General features: G+C 47.2%; 1 protein-coding gene across 6 annotated transcripts in view; it reads right to left on the minus strand.

Moving 5' to 3' along the window:
* The window catches only part of clcn5b (chloride channel, voltage-sensitive 5b), a 149408-nt gene that overhangs the window by 55271 nt on the left and 73339 nt on the right, over positions 1 to 20798 (minus strand). The gene's annotated exons all lie outside the window — the stretch shown is intronic.

Below are 20798 nucleotides of genomic sequence, written 5' to 3' on the forward strand. Positions count from 1 at the left end.
AAAGCGCCAACAATTGAAAAACATTCCTAAAAATTTAGGTTTATTTGATATACTAACTGATTAGTTCCTGTTTATTAAGTGCACAGGGTGGGGGAGAGGATTTCAGTGTAAATGGTCTTTCTAAGAATACATGTATGTATCATGGCTACATATTCCACCCAAAGAATTGATATTATGAGCATGTGACCTAAACATATCCATTCTAGATTTGGGGCATTCTCCATACAAAGCATCGTACATATAATTAAGGTCTATTCACTTTAATCACTTTTGCCTACACAATTTTGCGTTGGTAAAACTTTACTGTGGAGGCAGAGGGCATTAAATCTTCACGTGGAGCCATAAGGTATAAATGAGACACTGAATGAATACTTGCAATTGTCTTCACAAAAGAGGATGAAGTTTGCAGTAGAAGCGGAAGGAGTAGGGACATTAGATAAGTTAATAATTGATGAAAAGCAGACATTAAATAGGTTGGCATTCGTCAAAGTTAGCAAGTCATCCGATCTAGATGGTATGTATCCTAGGTCGCTCAGGGAAACTAGGATGGTGATAGAAGTTGCTCTGATCAAAATCTTTTAATTCTCCTTAGATACTGGGCTGGTGTTAGAGGACTGGAGGACTGCAAATGTTACATCCCTGTTCTAAAAAGTGGAAAGGGATAAACCTAGTAACTCAAAGCCAATCAGGCTAATGGCATTTGGTGGGAAAGTCGCTAGCAAACACTGTCAGTCAAATTATTCATCACTAGAAGAAGCTTGGGCTACTAAGGGACAACCAACACGGACTTGTTAAAAGCATTCATGTCTAACTCATCTGATTGAGCTCTACAGAAAGGGTGATACACATCAGTTCTGATGAAAGTCATTGAGCTGAAATGTTAATGTTAATAGTGTGCTCTCTCCACAGATGCTGCCTGGTCTGCTGGGTATTACCAACATTTTCTATTTTTGCTTTACAAATCACTGATTACACTTCAGCTGAAGCATTATGTTAAATTCGGGCATCATACTTCAGAAAGAGTGTCAAGAACACAAAAAATAGGAGGAGTAGACCATATGGCCTGTCGAATCTGCTCTGCTATTCAATACAATCATGGCTGATCTTGGGCTTCTACTCCACTTTTCCATCCACTCCTCATATTCCTTGATTCTCGAGACCAGTCTTAAATGTATAATATGGAACATCCACAACCTTCTGAGGTAGAGAATTCCAAAGATTCACAACCCTTTGAGTGAAGGAATTTCTCCTCATCTCAGTCCTGATAGATTGATCCCAAATCCTGACACTCTGCCCCCATCTTTTAGATTCCCCAAACAGCAGGAACAATGTCTCAGATCTCTACTATCAAGCCCCTTCAGAATCCTCTATGTTTCTCTCATGCTTCTGAACTCCAGAGAACATGAGCCCAATTTACTCAGCCTCTCATCATAGGGCAGCACTCTCATCAAAATTAGAATTTAGTGAACCTTTGCTGTACTGCCTCCAATGCAAGTATCTCATTCCTTAAATATGGAAACCAAAACGGCACAAAATATTCTAAATGTGGTCTCACCAAAGCCCTGTTCACTTACAAGACTACTTTACTGTTTTATTCCAAACCTCTTGCAATAAATGCGAAGGTGTCTTCCTAATCTCTTGCTGTACCTGCATCCTACTTTCTGCATTCCAAGCATTCCCAGGTATCTCTTATAACATTTTTAGTTTTCACACTTTTTAGAGAGGGTACAGAGGAAACTTACCAGAAATTATAACAGAGGTGAGGGAGTTCAGTTATGTGGAGTAATTGTGAAAGCAAGGATTGTTCTTGCAGTAGAGGGGGTTAAGGAGGGCCTAATAGAGGTATGCAAAAGAGGGAGGTTTCGTAGAGCAAGTTGGTCGAAATGATTTCTTCTGGATCAGTAACCAAAAGTCTTCAATTTAAAATAATTGGCAAAAGAACTAACAAGGACGTGAAGTTTGGTGAAATCAAATTCTACTGTAAGGTAAGATACTAGATAATAAACTCAATGTGACTAAAGGGAAGAGTAGGCAGGGAAAAGATAATGAACGCAAAGGGACAGGTGGTCTGAGGTGCATTTGTTTCAATGCGAGAAGTGTAGCAGATGAGGCAGATGAACTTAGGGCTTGGATTAGTACCTGGGAATATGATGTTATTGGTATTACTGAGACTTGGTTAAGGGAAGGGCAAGACTGGCAACTAAATATCCCAGGGTATAGATGGTTCAGGAGGGATAGAGAGGGAGGTAAAAAGGGTGGAGGAGTTGCATTACTGGTCAGAGATGATATCACAGCTATGATTAAGGAGGGCACGATGGAGGATTCGAGCACTGAGGCAATATGGGTAGAGCTAAGAAATAGGAAGGGTGCAGTAACATTGTTGGAACTTTACTACAGGCCTCCCAAAAGTGAGCATGAAGTAGAGGTACAATTATGTAGACAGATTATAGAAAAATGTAGGAGCAATAGGGTGGTCGTGATGGGAGATTTTAACTTCCCCAACATTGAATGGGACTCATGTGGTGTTGGGAGGCGTAGATGGAGCAGAATTTGTAAGGAGCATCCAGGAGAGTTTTTTTAGAGCAGTATGTACATAATCCAACTCGGGAAGGGGTCATACTGGACCTGGTATTGGGAAGGATCCTGGCCAGGTGGTTGAAGTTTCAGTCGGTGATTACTTTGGGAATAGCGATCACAATTCCGTAAGTTTTAGAATACTCATGGAGAAAGACGAGAGTGGTCCTAAAGGAAGAGTGCTAAACTGGGGAAAGGCCAAGTATAACAATTCGGCAGGAGCTAGGGAATGTGGATTGGGAGCAGCTGTTTACGGGTAAATCCACATTTGAAATGTGGGAGTCTTTTAAGGAAAGGTTGATTATAGTGCAGGACAGACATGTCCCTGTGAAAATGAGGGATAGAAATGACAAGATTAGGGAACCATGGATGAGGGGTGGAATTGTGAGACTAGCTAAGATGAAAAAGGAAGCATACATAAGGTCTAGGCGACTTAAAACTGATGAAGCTTTGGAGGAATATCGGGAAAGTAGGACAAATCTCAAACGCGCAACAAAGAGGGCTAAAAGGGGTCATGAAATATCTTTGGCTAACAGGGTTAAGGAAAATCCCAAAGCCTTTTATTCGTATATAAGGAGCAAGAGGGTAACTAGAGAAAGGATTGGCCCACTCAAAGACAAAAGAGGGAATTTATGCGTGGAGTCAGAGGAAATGGGTGAGATTCTTTTTTTTTATTAAATATTTTATTGAAAATTTTTGGTCAACCAACACAGTACATTGTGCATCCTTTACACAATATTATAACAACACAAATAACAATTACCTATTTTATAAACAAAAAATGAATAAATAATAAATAACAAGAATGAAAACTAGCCCTAATTGGCAACTGCCTTGTCACAAGTAACACTCTCCAAAAATATAATTTAACAGTCCAATATATAATTATCTGTAGCAACGACCTATACATAGTATACAGTATATATTAACAACCCTGAGAGTCCTTCTGGTTCCTCCTCCCCCCCCCTCCCCCCCCCCCCCCCCCCCGATCCTGGGCTGCTGCTGCTGCCTTCTTTTTCCCATTCCGTCTATCTTTCTGCGAGGTATTCGACGAACGGTTGCCACCGCCTGGTGAACCCTTGAGCCGACCCCCTTAGGACGAACTTAATCCGCTCTAGCTTTATAAACCCCGCCATGTCATTTATCCAGGTCTCCACCCCCGGGGGCTTGGCTTCTTTCCACATTAGCAACATCCTGCGCCGGGCTACTAGGGACGCAAAGGCCAAAACATCGGCCTCTCTCGCCTCCTGCACTCCCGGCTCTTGTGCAACCCCAAATATAGCCAACCCCCAGCTTGGTTCGACCCGGACTCCTACTACTTTTGAAAGCACCTTTGTCACCCCCATCCAAAACCCCTGTAGTGCCGGGCATGACCAAAACATATGGGTATGATTCGCTGGGCTTCTCGAGCACCTCGCACACCTATCCTCCACCCAAAAAAATTTACTGAGCCGTGCTCCAGTCATATGTGCCCTGTGTAATACCTTAAACTGAATCAGGCTTAGCCTGGCACACGAGGACGACGAGTTTACCCTGCTTAGGGCATCTGCCCACAGCCCCTCCTCGATCTCCTCCCCCAGCTCTTCTTCCCATTTCCCTTTTAGTTCATCTACCATAGTCTCCCCTTCGTCCCTCATTTCCCTATATATATCTGACACCTTACCATCCCCCACCCATGTCTTTGAGATCACTCTGTCCTGCACCTCTTGTGTCGGGAGCTGCGGGAATTCCCTCACCTGTTGCCTCGCAAAAGCCCTCAGTTGCATATACCTGATTGCATTCCCTTGGGGCAACCCATATTTCTCGGTCAGCGCTCCCAGACTCGCGAACTTCCCATCCACAAACCGATCTTCCAGTTGCGTTATTCCTGCTCTTTGCCACATTCCATATCCCCCATCCATTCCCCCCGGGGCAAACCTATGGTTGTTTCTTATCGGGGACCCCCCCAAGGCTCCAGTCTTTCCCCTATGCCGTCTCCACTGTCCCCAAATCTTCAGTGTAGCCACCACCACCGGGCTTGTGGTGTAGTTCCTCGGTGAGAACGGCAATGGGGCTGTCACCATAGCCTGTAGGCTAGTCCCCCTACAGGACGCCCTCTCTAATCTCTTCCACGCCGCTCCCTCCTCCTCTCCCATCCACTTACTCACCATTGAAATATTAGCGGCCCAATAATACTCACTTAGGCTCGGTAGTGCCAGCCCCCCCCTATCCCTGCTACGCTGTAAGAATCCCTTCCTCACTCTCGGGGTCTTCCCGGCCCACACAAAACCCATGATGCTCTTTTCAATCCTTTTTAAAAAAGCCTTCGTGATCACCACCGGGAGGCACTGAAACACAAAGAGGAATCTCGGGAGGACCACCATCTTAACCGCCTGCACCCTCCCTGCCATTGACAGGGATACCATATCCCATCTCTTGAAATCCTCCTCCATCTGTTCCACCAACCGCGTTAAATTTAACCTATGCAATGTGCCCCAATTCTTAGCTATCTGGATCCCCAGGTAACGAAAGTCCCTTGTTACCTTCCTCAACGGTAGGTCCTCTATTTCTCTACTCTGCTCCCCTGGATGCACCACAAACAACTCACTTTTCCCCATGTTCAATTTATACCCTGGAAAATCCCCAAACTCCCCAAGTATCCGCATTATTTCTGGCATCCCCTCCGCCGGGTCCGCCACGTAGTAGCAAATCGTCCGCATACAAAGATACCCGGTGCTCTTCTCCTCCCCTAAGTACTCCCCTCCACTTCTTGGAACCCCTCAACGCTATCGCCAGGGGCTCAATCGCCAGTGCAAACAATAATGGGGACAGAGGGCATCCCTGCCTTGTCCCTCTATGGAGCCGAAAATATGCAGATCCCCGTCCATTCGTGACCACGCTCGCCACTGGGGCCCTATACAACAGCTGCACCCATCTAACATACCCCTCTCCAAAACCAAATCTCCTCAACACCTCCCACAAATAATCCCACTCCACTCTATCAAATGCTTTCTCGGCATCCATCGCCACTACTATCTCCGTTTCTCCCTCTGGTGGGGCCATCATCATTACCCCTAACAACCTCGGTATATTCGTGTTCAGCTGTCTCCCCTTCACAAACCCAGTTTGGTCCTCGTGGACCACCCCCGGGACACATTCCTCTATTCTCATTGCCATTACCTTGGCCAGGACCTTGGCATCTACATTTAGGAGGGAAATAGGTCTATAGGACCCGCATTGTAGCGGGTCCTTTTCCTTCTTTAAGAGAAGCGATATCGTTGCTTCAGACATAGTCGGGGGCAGTTGTCCCCTTTCCTTTGCCTCATTAAAGGTCCTCGTCGGTACCGGGACGAGCAAGTCCACATATTTTCTATAGAATTCGACTGGGAATCCATCCGGTCCCGGGGCCTTTCCCGCCTGCATGCTCCTAATTCCTTTCACCACTTCTTCTACCTCGATCTGTGCTCCCAGTCCCACCCTTTCCTGCTCTTCCACCTTGGGAAATTCCAGCCGATCCAAGAAGCCCATCATTCTCTCCCTCCCATCCGGGGGTTGAGCTTCATATAATTTTTTATAAAATGTCTTGAACACTCCATTCACTCTCTCCGCTCCCCGCTCCATCTCTCCTTCCTCATCCCTCACTCCCCCTATTTCCCTCGCTGCTCCCCTTTTCCTCAATTGGTGTGCCAGCAACCTGCTCGCCTTCTCCCCATATTCGTACTGTACACCCTGTGCCTTCCTCCATTGTGCCTCTGCAGTGCCTGTAGTCAGCAAGTCAAATTCTACATGTAGCCTTTGCCTTTCCCTGTACAGTCCCTCCTCCGGTGCTTCCGCATATTGTCTGTCCACCCTCAAAAGTTCTTGCAGCAACCGCTCCCGTTCCTTACTCTCCTGCTTCCCTTTATGTGCCCTTATTGATATCAGCTCCCCTCTAACCACCGCCTTCAACGCCTCCCAGACCACTCCCACCTGGACCTCCCCATTATCATTGAGTTCCAAGTACTTTTCAATGCACCCCCTCACCCTTAGACACACCCCCTCATCTGCCATTAGTCCCATGTCCATTCTCCAGGGTGGGCGCCCTCCTGTTTCCTCCCCTATCTCCAAGTCCACCCAGTGTGGAGCGTGATCCGAAATGGCTATAGCCGTATACTCCGTTCCCCTCACCTTCGGGATCAATGCCCTACCCAGCACAAAAAAGTCGATTCGCGAGTAGACTTTATGGACATAGGAGAAAAACGAGAACTCCTTACTCCTAGGTCTGCTAAATCTCCATGGGTCTACACCTCCCATCTGCTCCATAAAATCTTTAAGTACCTTGGCTGCTGCCGGCCTCCTTCCAGTCCTGGACTTCGACCTATCCAGCCCTGGTTCCAACACCGTATTAAAATCTCCCCCCATTATCAGCTTTCCCATCTCTAGGTCCGGAATGCGTCCTAGCATCCGCCTCATAAAATTGGCATCATCCCAGTTCGGGGCATATACGTTTACCAAAACCACCGTCTCCCCCTGTAGTTTGCCACTCACCATCACGTATCTGCCCCCGTTATCCGCCACTATAGTCTTTGCCTCGAACATTACCCGCTTCCCCACTAATATAGCCACCCCCCTGTTTTTCGCATCTAGCCCCGAATGGAACACCTGCCCCACCCATCCTTTGCGTAGCCTAACCTGGTCTATCAGTTTCAGGTGCGTTTCCTGTAACATAACCACATCTGCCTTAAGTTTCTTAAGGTGTGCGAGTACCCGTGCCCTCTTTATCGGCCCGTTCAGCCCTCTCACGTTCCACGTGATCAGCCGAGTTGGGGGGCTTCCTACCCCCCCCCATTGTCGATTGGCCACCACCTTTTTCCAGCTCCTCACCCGGTTCCCACGCAGCTGTATCTCCCCCAGGCGGTGCCCCCCCGCCCATCCTCTCCCATACCAGCTCCCCCCTCTCCCCAGCAGCAGCAACCCAGTAATTCCCCCCTCCCACCCCCCCCCGCTAGATCCCCCGCTAGCGTAATTACTCCCCCCATGTTGCTCCCAGAAGTCAGCAAACTCTGGCTGACCTCGGCTTCCCCCCGTGACCTCGGCTCGCACCGTGCGACGCCCCCTCCTTCCTGCTTCTTTATTCCCGCCATGATTATCATAGCGCGGGAACCAAGCCCGCGCTTCTCCCTTGGCCCCGCCCCCAATGGCCAACGCCCCATCTCCTCCACCTCCCCCCATCACCACCTGTGGGAGAGAGAAAAGTTACCACATCGCAGGATTAGTACATAAAACGCCTCTTTGCCCCCCACATTCGCCCCACCACTTTGTTCGAACGTTCTTTTTAATAACCCGCTCATTCCAGTTTTTCTTCCACAATAAAAGTCCACGCTTCATCCGCCGTCTCAAAGTAGTGGTGCCTCCCTCGATATGTGACCCACAGTCTTGCCGGTTGCAGCATTCCAAATTTTATCTTCTTTTTATGAAGCACCGCCTTGGCCCGATTAAAGCTCGCCCTCCTTCTCGCCACCTCCGCACTCCAGTCTTGATAAACGCGGATCACCGCGTTCTCCCATTTACTGCTCCGAGTTTTCTTCGCCCATCTAAGGACCATTTCTCTATGCTTAAAACGGAGGAATCTCACCACTATGGCTCTGGGAATTTCTCCTGCTCTCGGTCCTCGCGCCATCACTCGGTATGCTCCCTCCACCTCCAACGGACCCGCCGGGGCCTCCGCTCCCATTAACGAGTGCAGCATCGTGCTCACATATGCCCCGACGTCCGCTCCCTCCACACCTTCAGGAAGACCAAGAATCCTCAGGTTGTTCCTCCTTGCGTTGTTTTCCAGTGCCTCCAACCTTTCCACACATCGTTTCTGATGTGCCTCCTGCGTCTCCGTCTTCACCACCAGGCCCTGTATATCGTCCTCATTCTCGGCTGCCTTTGCCTTCACGACCCGAAGCTCCCGCTCCTGTGTCTTTTGTTCCTCCTTTAGCCCTTCGATCGCCTGTAGTATCGGGGCCAACTGCTCTTTCTTCATTTCCTTTTTGATCTCTTCCACACAGCATTTCAAGAACTCTTGTTGTTCAGGGCCCCATGTTAAACTGCCACCTTCCGACGTCATCTTGGTTTTTGCTTGCCTTCCTTGCCGCTGTTCTAAAGGATCCACTGCAATCTGGCCACTCTCTCCTCCTTTTTCCATCCGTATCCAGGGGGGATTCCCTTCTGGTTTACCGCACAGTGTTTTTAGCCGTCAAAATTGCCGTTGGGGCTCCTATCAAGAGCCCAAAAGTCCGTTTCACAGGGAGCTGCCGAAACGTGCGACTCAGCTGGTCATCGCCGCACCTGGAAGTCCCTGGGTGAGATTCTTAATGAGTACTTTGCATCGGTATTCATTAAGGAGAGGGACATGACGGATGCTGAGGCTAGGGATGGATGTTTAAATACTTTAGATCAAGTTGGCATAAGGAAGGGGGAAGTTTTGGGTATTCTAAAAGGCATTAAGGTGGACAAGTCCCCAGGTCCGGATGGGATCTATCCCAGGTTACTGAGGGAAGCGAGGGACGAAATAGCTGGGGCCTTAACAGATATCTTTGGAGCATCCTTGAGCACTGGTGAGGTCCCGGAGGACTGGGGAATTGCTAATGTTGTCCCTTTGTTTAAGAAGGGTAGCAGGAATAATCCAGGCAATTATAGACCTGCGAGCTTGACGTCAGTGGTAGGCAAACTGTTGGAGAAGCTACTGAGGGATAGGATCTATTCACATTTGGAAGAAAATAGACTTATCAGTGATGGGCAGCATGGTTTTTTGCAGGGGAGGTCATGTCTCACAAACCTAATAGAATTCTTTGAGGAAGTGACAAAGTTAATTGATGAGGGAGGGGCTGTAGATGTCATATACATGGACTTCAGTATGGCGTTTGATCAAGTTTCCCATGGCAGGTTGATGGAAAATGTGAAGTCGTATGGGGTTCAGGGTGTACTAGCTAGATGGATAAAGAACTGGCTAGGCAACAGGAGACAGAGTAGTGGTGGAAGGGAGTGTCTCAAAATGGAGAAAGGTGACTAGTGGTGTTCCCCAGGGATCCTTGCTCAGACCACTGTTGTTTGTGATATACATAAATGATCTGGACGAAGGTATAGGTGGTCTGATTAGCAAGTTTGCAGATGATACTAAGATTGGTGGAGTTGCAGATAGTGAGGAGGACTGTCAGAGAATACAGCAAAATATAGATAGATTGGAGAGTTGGGCAGAGAAATGGCAGATGGAGTTTAATCCAGGCAAATGCGAGGTGATGCATTTTGGAAGATCTAATTCAAGAGTGGACTATACGGTCAATAGAAGAGTCCTGGGGAAAATTGATGTACAGAGAGATCTGGGAGTTCAGGTCCATTGTACCCTGAAGGTGGCAACGCAGGTCGATAGAGTGGTCAAGAAGGCATACAGCATGCTAACCTTCATCGGACGGGGTATTGAGTACAAGGTCATGTTACAGTTGTATAGGACTTTGGTTAGGCCACATTTGGAATACTGCGTGCAGTTCTGGTTGCCACATTACCAGGAGGATGTGGATGCTTTAGAGAGGATGCAGAGGAGGTTCACCAGGATGTTGCCTGGTATGGAGGGTGCTAGCTATGAAGAAAGGTTGAGTAGTTTAGGATTGTTTTCATTGGAAAGATGGAGGTTGAGGGGGGACGTGATTGAGGTCTACAAAATTGAGAGGTATGGACAGGGTGGATAGCAACAAGCTTTTTCCAAGAGTGGGGGTGTCAACTATAAGGGTCACAATTTCAAGGTGAGAGGGGGAAAGTTTAAGGGAGATGTGCGTGGAAAGTTTTTTTACGCAGAGGGTGCTGGGTGCCTGGAACGCTTTGCCAGCGGAGGTGGTAGAGGCGGGCACGATAGCATCATTTTAAGATGCATCTAGACAGATGTATGAATGGGCGGGGAACAGAGGGAAGTAGATCCTTGGAAAATAGAAGACAGGTGTAGATAAAGGATCTGGATCGGCGCAGGCTGGGAGGGCCGAAGGGCCTGTTCCTGTGCTGTAATTTTCTTTGTTTGTTCTTTGTAACTTTTAAAAGTTAATTTTACATGTAATTGGAGAGGTTTGCAAGATTATGGGGGGACAAGGTGGCATTTGGGGCCAAATTGAACAAGTCTTTCAATGACAGAGGTGACAGCCGAAATAGCCTACTTCTGCGAATCTGTGATTCTATAACCATATTCACAGAATTTAGAGACAGATATTCAATTACTTTTCTAAAAAGACAACGATCACCTGAGATTTGTCACTTGATACTCCTTGGAGTATTGATTCTGCCAAATACTCTACCTATTCCTACTCTCTCATTCCAATTCGCAATATCTTATCAAATATAAGATAAAGTGCATTTTCATAGGGCCCATGAGCAGCTTAGACTTACAGTGTGGAACAGAATATCATGATTAGACAGCACCAAATTTTTTGAAAAGTTTGCAGGCGTAAAGAGGCGAAAGAGTAAGGGGGAGTCGGAAACTTTGAGATGAGTCATGATTTTAACGCAGTTGAAATGTAAAGAGGACTGTGTTCTTGGAACTTAGAAGAGATAAGAGACAAGTTCATAACACCACTGACCATAGTGGTGCAGTATTGATAACAGAAAAAGGCAAGAGGACTTGCACTGGAGAGTTAGGAGGCTAGAGGTGGAACTGCACTGCCGGACATGGGTTAAGTAAGTGGAACAGTGTGAAAGTGCTGAGGTTCAGTCTCTAGCATTAAAAAAAAGTTAACTGTGAACAGAAAGATCAAGACACACTTATGCATAAATCTGAAGGTGCATTTCCTTTGAACAATTTAATATGGGATTCATTACTTCATGCAATTTTAACCTTCACTTAACCTTTCAACATATTCTCTGGTGGGCTAGAATCACTGGCATTAATGGATTGTTTTCTTCCTGTTCACGCAATGTCCATGTATTACCTTGTACAGTTTGTTAATTTCTCAAGATGAATCTGATCATTTTTCAGCATGGGTTAGAAATTTCTATACAGCACTGCATGTATTAGTTGAACGAGAGCCAACATTGCACAGAATTGGACTGTTTGCGAGAACTTAAAGTTCATACTGAAAGATACACAGTGTCTCGTGAAGAAGGAAAATTTGTATTAGCAGCCTGTCACAATGGCAATGAGTCAGGCAGCCAAGAGCACAACAATATTTTTAAAACTCTTTTGAAAAGGGTGTTTGTTTAAAAAAAAAGCATTAACATATTTTAGGTAGATTTTGGTACAATAGTGTCAATGATTCAACTGTTTTTTACACCATGAAGGCATGGCATTCCTGAGGCTAGAATGAATGCCATCTGTGAGTTTCTTTAAACAGCTTAACTTTGTTATGCAACTTTTGGCTTGCATGTGCTTCATTTTTGGTTTTCAAGTCAAATTTATAAGCATCCTACATTCAATCACCCCACATTTTTAGTAAGGGGCCACATTTGAAGGAAGTGCAGATCGGACAATTATTGAATCTCTAATTTGGGTTTTAAGCAAAACTCCCCATTAGAGTGGGTGGTGGGGGAGGGATTGCTATGGGAGCGGGTGGAGGCTGCCTCATGCAAGGATTTGGGGGCACTGTTAACGGCACCTCCGTACTCCACAAGTCGTAGTAGCAGCCCTGAGGGTGTGGGGACAGTGGAGGCAGCACATGGGGTTTGGAGGGGGCATCGGTGTGTGCACCGATATATGATAACCACCGTTCACCCCGGGGGGGGGCTGGATGGAGAGTTCCGGAGGTGGCGGCGGGTGGGGATCAAGTGATTTGGAGATCTCTTCATCGATGAGGGCTTCCCGAGCTTGGAGGAGAAGTTTTGAGCTGCCAGGTGGGAATGGGTTCCGGTATCTCCAAGTGAGGGACTTTGTTCGGAGGCACGTTTCGACCTTCCGCACCAGGGACTGCAGGATAAGCTGATGTCGAGAACAGGAATAGGACAGGGGAAGGTTGCAGAGATTTATAAGGAACTGATGGAGTGGGAGGGAGTCCAGATAGGGGAGGTGAAGAGAAAGCGGGAAGAAGAGCTGGGGGGCAGGGGAGTTGGAGGCAGGATTATACGAAGAGGCCCTGAGGCGAGTTACTGCATCCTCGTTGTGGACGAGACTCAGCGTGATACAATTTAAGTTAGTCCACAGGGCACACATGACTGTGGCCCGGATGAGCAGGTTCTTTGAGGGTGTGGAGGTTGGGTGCTGTGCAGGGGGTCCTGCGAACCGGGCATGCCCAAGGTGGAGGGGTTTTTTGACAGGGGTTTGCTGATGTCATGTCAAAGGTCTTAAAAGTGAGGGTGGTGCAGAGTCCAGAGGTGGCGATCTTTGGGGTGTCGGACGATCCGGGAGCCCAGGGGGTGAGAGAGGCCGATATCCTGGCCTTTGCCTCCCTGGTGGCCCAGAGACGGATCCGACTGGGATGGAGGGACTAAGTCGATGGGTTAGCGACATGGCGGGGTTTCTCAGATTTGAGAAAATTAAATTTGTCTTGAGGGGTTCATTACAAGAATTTGCTTGGAGGTGGCAGCTTTCATCGACTTCTTCCAGAAAAATTAAGCTGTCAGCAGTGGGAAGGGGGGGGGGGGGGGGAAAGGGGAGGCATGGGAGAGACGAGTGAGGGCAGAGGAACCAGCGGAGGGGGGGATGGGGAAGGTGGCACTGTTTATGTAAGTCATGTTGGCAGGGGTCTGTGCCCGGGGCTGTGTTGGGTATATTGTTGTATTTTTGTTCTCGATGTTTAAAATTGTTAAAATTATAAATGCCTCAATAAAATATTTTCTAAAAAAAAAGTCTCCCCATTAGGAGAATGTGACCGCAGTAATCTACCCTAGACTTTTTTTCTTGTAAACATTAAGTAAGGAGCATTACACGGAAGAAATATGAAAATATTTGATTGTACATGTACCGATGGAATGTACAGATGGAACGGAAAAGAGATTGGTGGAGGTAGAATGTGGGGGAAAAAAGAATTCCATTTAACAGGACATTGGCGTACGGTTAAATCAATGTAACGCAATATTAATAATGGCACACGTTTATGTAATGATACATTTATTTTAAACGGAATATTCAATAGCTACTATTTGCAATATACTGCAAGGCTAATCTGAAAACAAATCCTAAACTCCATGTATCAAATTTTCTCAGTGTCCAATATTCTAAGACAAAGATAAAAGGTGAAAGTGTTCTTGACCTTAATGGATTATCAGAAAGGTAGATAATAAGGCATTGGTAATCCACATGCCTTCCAAGCTAATCCATCTTGTCTCTACTCAGGGCCACTATGAGGTAGATACACAATCATAAGATTGATAAATGTTACTGCAGTTAGCACTTTCATTGTCTTTGCATTTGATGCACAACCCATTTAAATGATTCTCTGAACAAATATATTTTATTGCAATATTTGCCATAATTTTCTCTGGAAGCAGACCAGAATACTGACTGATCCATAAGCCATATGATAAATTTGCATGTATTACAGATTCTATTGTTCTGTTAATTATTTATCCGAAAAGCTTTGGTTTATAACCTCACTCGTTGTTAGCTACGAAACACCAAAGTCTGTTAAGTGTACCGTGACCACTTTTGTTCTGATCTAAGTGTTCCATTATTGGAATTGATTCATGGACTAGTACGTGATTAATTGAATTAGAGGTGCACATGTTGTGCTAGATTATGAGCTAATAATAGGAAGTTTGCAATCAACATTAGGTTCATTAAAAATGAACTCAAAACTTGCGATCACAGGCAGTTGATTGCACTGTTCATAATAAGGTTGATTGCACTGTTCAATAAAACTATTTTAAAAAATTAATTTACGGGATGTGGACGTCGCTGGTTCGGCCAGCATTTATTGCCCATCCCTAGTTGCCCTTCAGAAGGTGATGGTGAGTTGTCTTTTTGAACCGCTGCAGTCCTTGAGGTGTAGTACACCCACTGTGCTATTAGGGAGGGAGTTCCAGGATTTTGACCCAGCAACAGTGAAGGAGCGGCGATATATTTCCAAGTCAGGGTGGTGAGTAACTTGGAGGTGAACCTCCAGGTGGTGGGGTCCCCAGGTATATGCTGCTCTTGTCCTTCTAGATGGTAGTGGTCGTGGTTTGGAAGATATTATCTAAGGAAGCTTGGTCAGTTACTACAGTGCATCTTGTAGATGGTACATATGGCTGCCACTGTTCGTCTGTGGTGGAGGGTTTGAATGTTTGTGCAAGGGGGAGCAATCAAGTGGGCTGCTTTGTCCTGGATGATGTCAAGCTTCGTGAGCGTTGTTGGAGCTGCACTCATCCAGGCAAGTAGAGAGCATTCCATTACACTCCTGACTTGTCCTTATAGATGGTGGACAGGCTTCAAGGGGGTCAGGAGGTGAGTTACTCACCGTAGGATTCCTAGCCTTTTATTCCTCAGGAAATAATAGCCAATATTATGCTATATCTTAACTGACATTTTTTCACCTCTGCATAAGTCCTCATACAATGTGTCATTTTGATTTAGTTTCTTCCAGATCTTTAGTCCATAAAGGGGTCAGGAGGTGAGTTACTCACCGTAGGATTCCTAGTCTTTGACCTACTCTGGTAGCCACAGTATTAATGTGGCTCGTACAGTTCAGTTTCTGATCAATGGTAACCCCCAGGAAGTTGATTGTGGGGGATTCAGCGATGGTAATGCCATGAATGCCAAGGGCAGTGGTTAGATCCTCTCTTGTAGGAGATGTTCATTGCCTGGCACATGTGTGACACGAATGTAACTTGCCACTTGTCAGCCTGGATATTGTCCATGCATTTGGACATGGATTGTTTCATTATCTGAGGAGTCGCAAATGATGCTGAACATTGTGCAGGCATCCGCAAACATTCCCACTTTTGACCTGATGGAAGGGAGGTCATTGATGAAGTAGTTGAAGATGGTTAGGCCTAGGACACTTCCCTGAGGAACTATAATGACATATTGCCACTATCAGGGCCACGAGGAGGTGGATCGTCAATCAGAGGGTTGAGAAATGTTACTTAATTACAGTAAGTAATAATAATCTTTATTACATTAACACTGCAATAAAGTTACTGTGAAAATCCCCTAGTTGCCACATTACAGGGTCTGTACAGGTACACGGAGGGGGAGAATTCAGAATGTCCAATTCACCTAACAAGCACGTCTTTCGTGGCGCACCCGGCGGAAACCTACGCAGACATGGGGAGAAAGTGCAGACTCCGTACAGTGGCCCAAGCCAGGATTCGAACCCGGAGCTGTGAAGCAACAGTGCTAACCACTGTGCTACCGTGCTAGATGAACTACAGTTACCACTTTCATTGTCTGTCCATTTAATGCACAACCCATTTAAGTGATTCTATGAGCACATACTATTATATTGTAATATTTGCTATCATTTTCTCTGGAAGCTGACCAGAATATTGACAATCCCATAAGTCACATGGTAAACCCAACGTGTATTACAGATTCTATTATTCTGTTAATTACGTTAATGGTGTTGGACTTCTGGAGCAATTCTGGAGCAATAATATTTACATCATAAGCTCAGAAAATGGCTATTTATATGGTCAAGTTAGTTGGAGATGCAGTCGACATACATATTTCATAACCACGTTTCACAAGCTGAAAGCCTGGCACCAAAGGTTCCTTAGCTTAGAACCTTTCACAGTGAAGCTTACTGAATGTACTATAAATGTTTAATTTCTAGTATTCTTTTGGTATCTAGGCGGGGTTTTAATTGAACCCTCAAAATAGCAGGGTTACTGAAACTCTTATGACTTAACACCTATCTTATTGCTTTAAAATAAGCATGGTCTCAATTATAGTGCAATTCAAAAATAAGACTACTTTTTAGATATTGATTTTTGCTGATGTTGGTCGAGAGAGGACACTAGCAGAACAATCTATATCGAGAGAGGACACTAGCAGAACAATCTTCAAATAGTTAAATGAAATCTTTAACATCCAATTGAATCAGCACAACAGGCAGATGAGGTCAGGGTTTAACGTCCCACCTGAGGAAATGTACTTTCAACGTGCACACTCACTCAGTACTGTACTGAGGTGTCAGCCTTATTTAGATGTACAAGTCCCGAAGTAGAGCTTATTTGGGAATCTATTTCCTCATCTTTATTGATTTGATAACACATCCAAGATATGCCAAGAACAAATAACTCAATTTACATTTGATTAGCGATCACTCTTCCAAGAGCCCTTTGAATTCTTCAATGCACTTTTTGTATGTGTGCCAAAGTCACACAATACTCCAGAGAAATTCTCACATATTTATGAAATAAGTTAATAAATACAAGATATTTACTAATATATCTAATAAGAATTTCACAAGAGACTTCTTTACCCAGAGTGGTAAAAAATAAAAATGGAAAATGCAGGTTAGGTAGCAAACGTGAAGAGAAAAACAGGAGTTAGCGCTTCGATTGATGACATTTCAACATTAGAATGTAGATGCAGTGAGGTGAATTGCACAGATGCATTTAATGAAAGCTAGGTAAGTACATGAAAGAGAAAGCAGAATGATATTGTCAGAGTATTAGACTAGGTAGAGTGCAAGGAGGCTTAGGTGGAGCATAAACACTGGCATAGACAGGTTAGGCCGAATGGCCTGCTTGCGTGCTGTTTATGTAATATATGATATATAATAAAGACTTATACAAATATTTAATCGGAAAAATATTAAATATATTTAATTCACCTACAGATATATTTTCTGGTGTTATTTTTGAATTAAATATTTTCATCTAAACTTGAAGGATGACCATGGACAATGATCTGAATATACCTCTGCTGTGTACTTTCACATGTTTTAATCTCTCCCTTTTAATCAAGATGTGGAGATGTGACTTCCGGTTGCGGCTATGCAGAGCTAAGTCGCATGTTCGGCAGCTCCCGCTTGGAACGGACTTTTGGGCTCTTTACAAGGCCCCCAACAGCACTTTTTCGGCATTTCCCGGTGTGGGAAGAAGACTGCAACATTCCCCCGACAGTGTCCCCCAGGAATGGTATGTCTCTTGGTTACCAGACCCGGCAGAAACAGTAAAAGATTTGGCTGGAGCTGCAGGAAAGGCAAAAGCATCTTCCAGCATGCAGGCGTGGGAAGGACAAGCTTAAAGGCTTCAAGCTGACTTGAGGGCCTTTATTAAAGGTGAATTCTAGCAGCAGAGGGAACAACTGTGAAAAGATCTCACCAAGGCCATTGAAGAAGCGGGGACGAGGCTTCGGGGGCAGCCATGGAGGAGTAGGTCGCGCATTCGGCAGCTCCCGTCTGGAATGGACTCTCAGACCTTTTTCAGGAGTTTCCACAGACTTTTTGGGGCAGATTGGTGAAACGAACACTGCCAAAAGGATTCCCTCTCGAGACTTCCGGTTGCGGCTATGCGGAGCTAAGTCGCACATTCGGCGGCTCCCGCAAAAACAGACTTTGGGGTTCTTTACAGGGCCCCCAATGGCACTTTTTCGACGTTTCCGGTGTGGGAAGGAGTTAATTACAGCTCCCCGTCAGTATATGGCTTTATCTAGGAGCGGGGCGACATAAAAGGTGGTGGTGGACCCAAGGAAGGGAGGGAAGAAGGACAAAATGGCGGCAGGCGGAGACCAGGCAGCGTGGAGGCAGTAGGCGGAGGAGCAACAGGAGAGTATCCAGCGCTGCTTCAGAGAGATTAAAACGGACCTGCTAGAGCCGATGAAGGCTTCTATTGATAAGCTGCTGGAGCCACAGACGGCCCAAGGGGTGGCGATCCGAGAGGCTCGACAAAACATCTCTGACAATGAGGACGAGATCTTAGGCCTGGCGGTAAAGGTGGAGGCGCACGAGGCGCTCCACAAGAAATGGCAGGAGCGGTTCGAGGAGATGGAGAATCGGTCGAGGCGGAAGAATCTGCGGATTCTGGGCCTCCCGGAGGGGCCGGACATGGGGGCCTATGTGGTCACCATGTTGAACTCGCTGATGGGAGCGGGGTCCTTCAAGGGCCCCTGGAGCTGGAAGGGGCCCATAGAGTGTTGGCGAGGAGGCCCAAGGCTAACGAGCCTCCGCGGGCAGTGCTGGTGCGGTTCAATCGGTTCATCGATCGGGACTGTGTGCTCAGGTGGGCCAAGAAGGAGAGGAGCAGCAGGTGGGAGCATCCAGAGGTTCAAATATACCAGGACTGGAGTGCGGAGGTGGCGAAGAGGAGGGCCGGGTACAATCGAGTGAAGGCGGTGCTGCACAGGAAGGGGGTGAAGTTTGGCATGTTGCAGCCGGCGCGACTGTGGGGTACCTACAAGGACCGGCACCATTATTTTGAGTCTCCGGAGGCGGCGTGGGCCTTTGTTCAGGCCGAGAAGCTGGACACAGACTGAGGGTCGGGATGGGCGATTGGGGACTGCGGTGGATATTTTATGCCTATTTTTTGTTCGGGGCGGGGGGGGGCCTTTGCATTGTTTTGGGTTTCTTTTTCTCTGTGTTTTTCTCTTTCGGATTGGGGAGGGTGGATGGGGCGGGTTGGCCACTGTTTTGGTTGGTGGCGGAGCCTAGTAGGTGGAAAGCGCGGGCTTTTTCCGGCGTCAAAGACTGGGGGGGGGGCGGGGCCGGGGAGGGGAAGCGAGGATTGTTTCCCGCGCTCAGAACGGAGGGGGGAGGGGGAGAGCCTGTGGATGGGGAGCGGGAGAGGAGGGTGTGCCACACAATGGGAGGAGTCGAAGGGGAGGCGGGAGTGGCCGGGGTCAGCAGGAGTCAGCTGACTTGCGGAATTGCAATGGGGGGAGTTGCTGCTGCTAAGGTCAAGGAGGAGCTGGAGCGAGTGGGGGGGGGGGGGGGGGTCAAGACGGGGGTATGCCGCTGTGGGAATGGGCCGGGTGTGGGGTGCGGGCGCGTGGCTGGCCGAGGAGGGGTCATGGCTAGTCGGCGGGGGAGCGTGGTGGGTAGCCCCCTGATCCGTCTGATAACCTGGAATGTAAGGGGACTGAATGGGCCGGTTAAGCGGGCCCGCGTGTTCGCGCACCTGAAGGGGCTCAAGGCAGATGTGGTTATGCTACAGGAGACACACCTGAAGGTGGCAAACCAGGTAAGATTGAGGAAAGGGTGGGTAGGTCAGGTGTTTCACTCGGGGCTAGATGCCAAAAATCGAGGGGTAGCGATCTTGGTGGGAAAGAAGGTGTCATTCGAGGCGTCGAGCATTGTGGCAGATAATGGCGGTAGGTACATAATGGTAAGTGGTAAGTTGCAGGGAGAGAGGTTGGTACTGGTCAATGTGTATGCTCCGAACTGGGACGATGCGGGTTTTATGTGGCGTATGTTGGGTCGGATCCCAGACTTGGAAATGGGGGGCCTGATAATGGGGGGAGACTTTAACACGGTGTTGGATCCGGCACTGGATCGCTCCAAGTCTAGGACGGGTAGGAAGCCAGCGGCGACTAGAGTGCGGAGGGGATTTATGGACCAAATGGGAGGGGTGGACCCTTGGAGATTTGCAAGGCCGGGGGCTAGGGAATTTTCATTCTTCTCACATGTCCATAAGGCTTATTCTCAAATCTACTTTTTCATTTTGAGTAGGGCACTGATAGCGAGAGTAGAGGATACCGAGTATTCGGCAATAGCTATTTCGGACCACGCCCCGCATTGGGTGGACTTGGAGATGGGGGAGGAGAGGGACCAGCGCCCGCTATGGCGCTTGGAGGTGGGGCTGTTGGCGGACGAGGAGGTGAGCGAGCGGGTCCGAGGAAGTATAAAGAACAAAGAACAAAGAAATGTACAGCACAGGAACAGGCCCTTCGGCCCTCCAAGCCCGTGCCGACCATACTGCCCGACTAAACTACAATCTTCTACACTTCCTGGGTCCGTATCCTTCTATTCCCATCCTATTCATATATTTGTCAAGATGCCCCTTAAATGTCCCTATCGTCCCTGCTTCCACTACCTCCTCCGGTAGTGAGTTCCAGGCACCCACTACCCTCTGCGTAAAAAACTTGCCTCGTACATCTACTCTAAACCTTGCCCCTCTCACCTTAAACCTATGCTCCCTAGTAATTGACCCCTCTACCCTGGGGAAAAGCCTCTGACTATCCACTCTGTCTATGCCCCTCATAATTTTGTATACCTCTATAGAGAGGTACTTGGAGACCAACAACAATGTGGAGGTCCGAGTGGGGATGGTATGGGAGGCACTGAAGGCGGTGGTGAGGGGAGAGCTGATCTCCATGAGGGCCCATAAGGAGTGGAGAGAGCGGGGGGGAGAGGGAGAGAGCGGGGGGAGAGGGAGAGGCTGGT

Source organism: Scyliorhinus torazame, chromosome 5, assembly GCF_047496885.1.
Source record: "Scyliorhinus torazame isolate Kashiwa2021f chromosome 5, sScyTor2.1, whole genome shotgun sequence".
Taxonomy (NCBI): domain Eukaryota; kingdom Metazoa; phylum Chordata; class Chondrichthyes; order Carcharhiniformes; family Scyliorhinidae; genus Scyliorhinus; species Scyliorhinus torazame.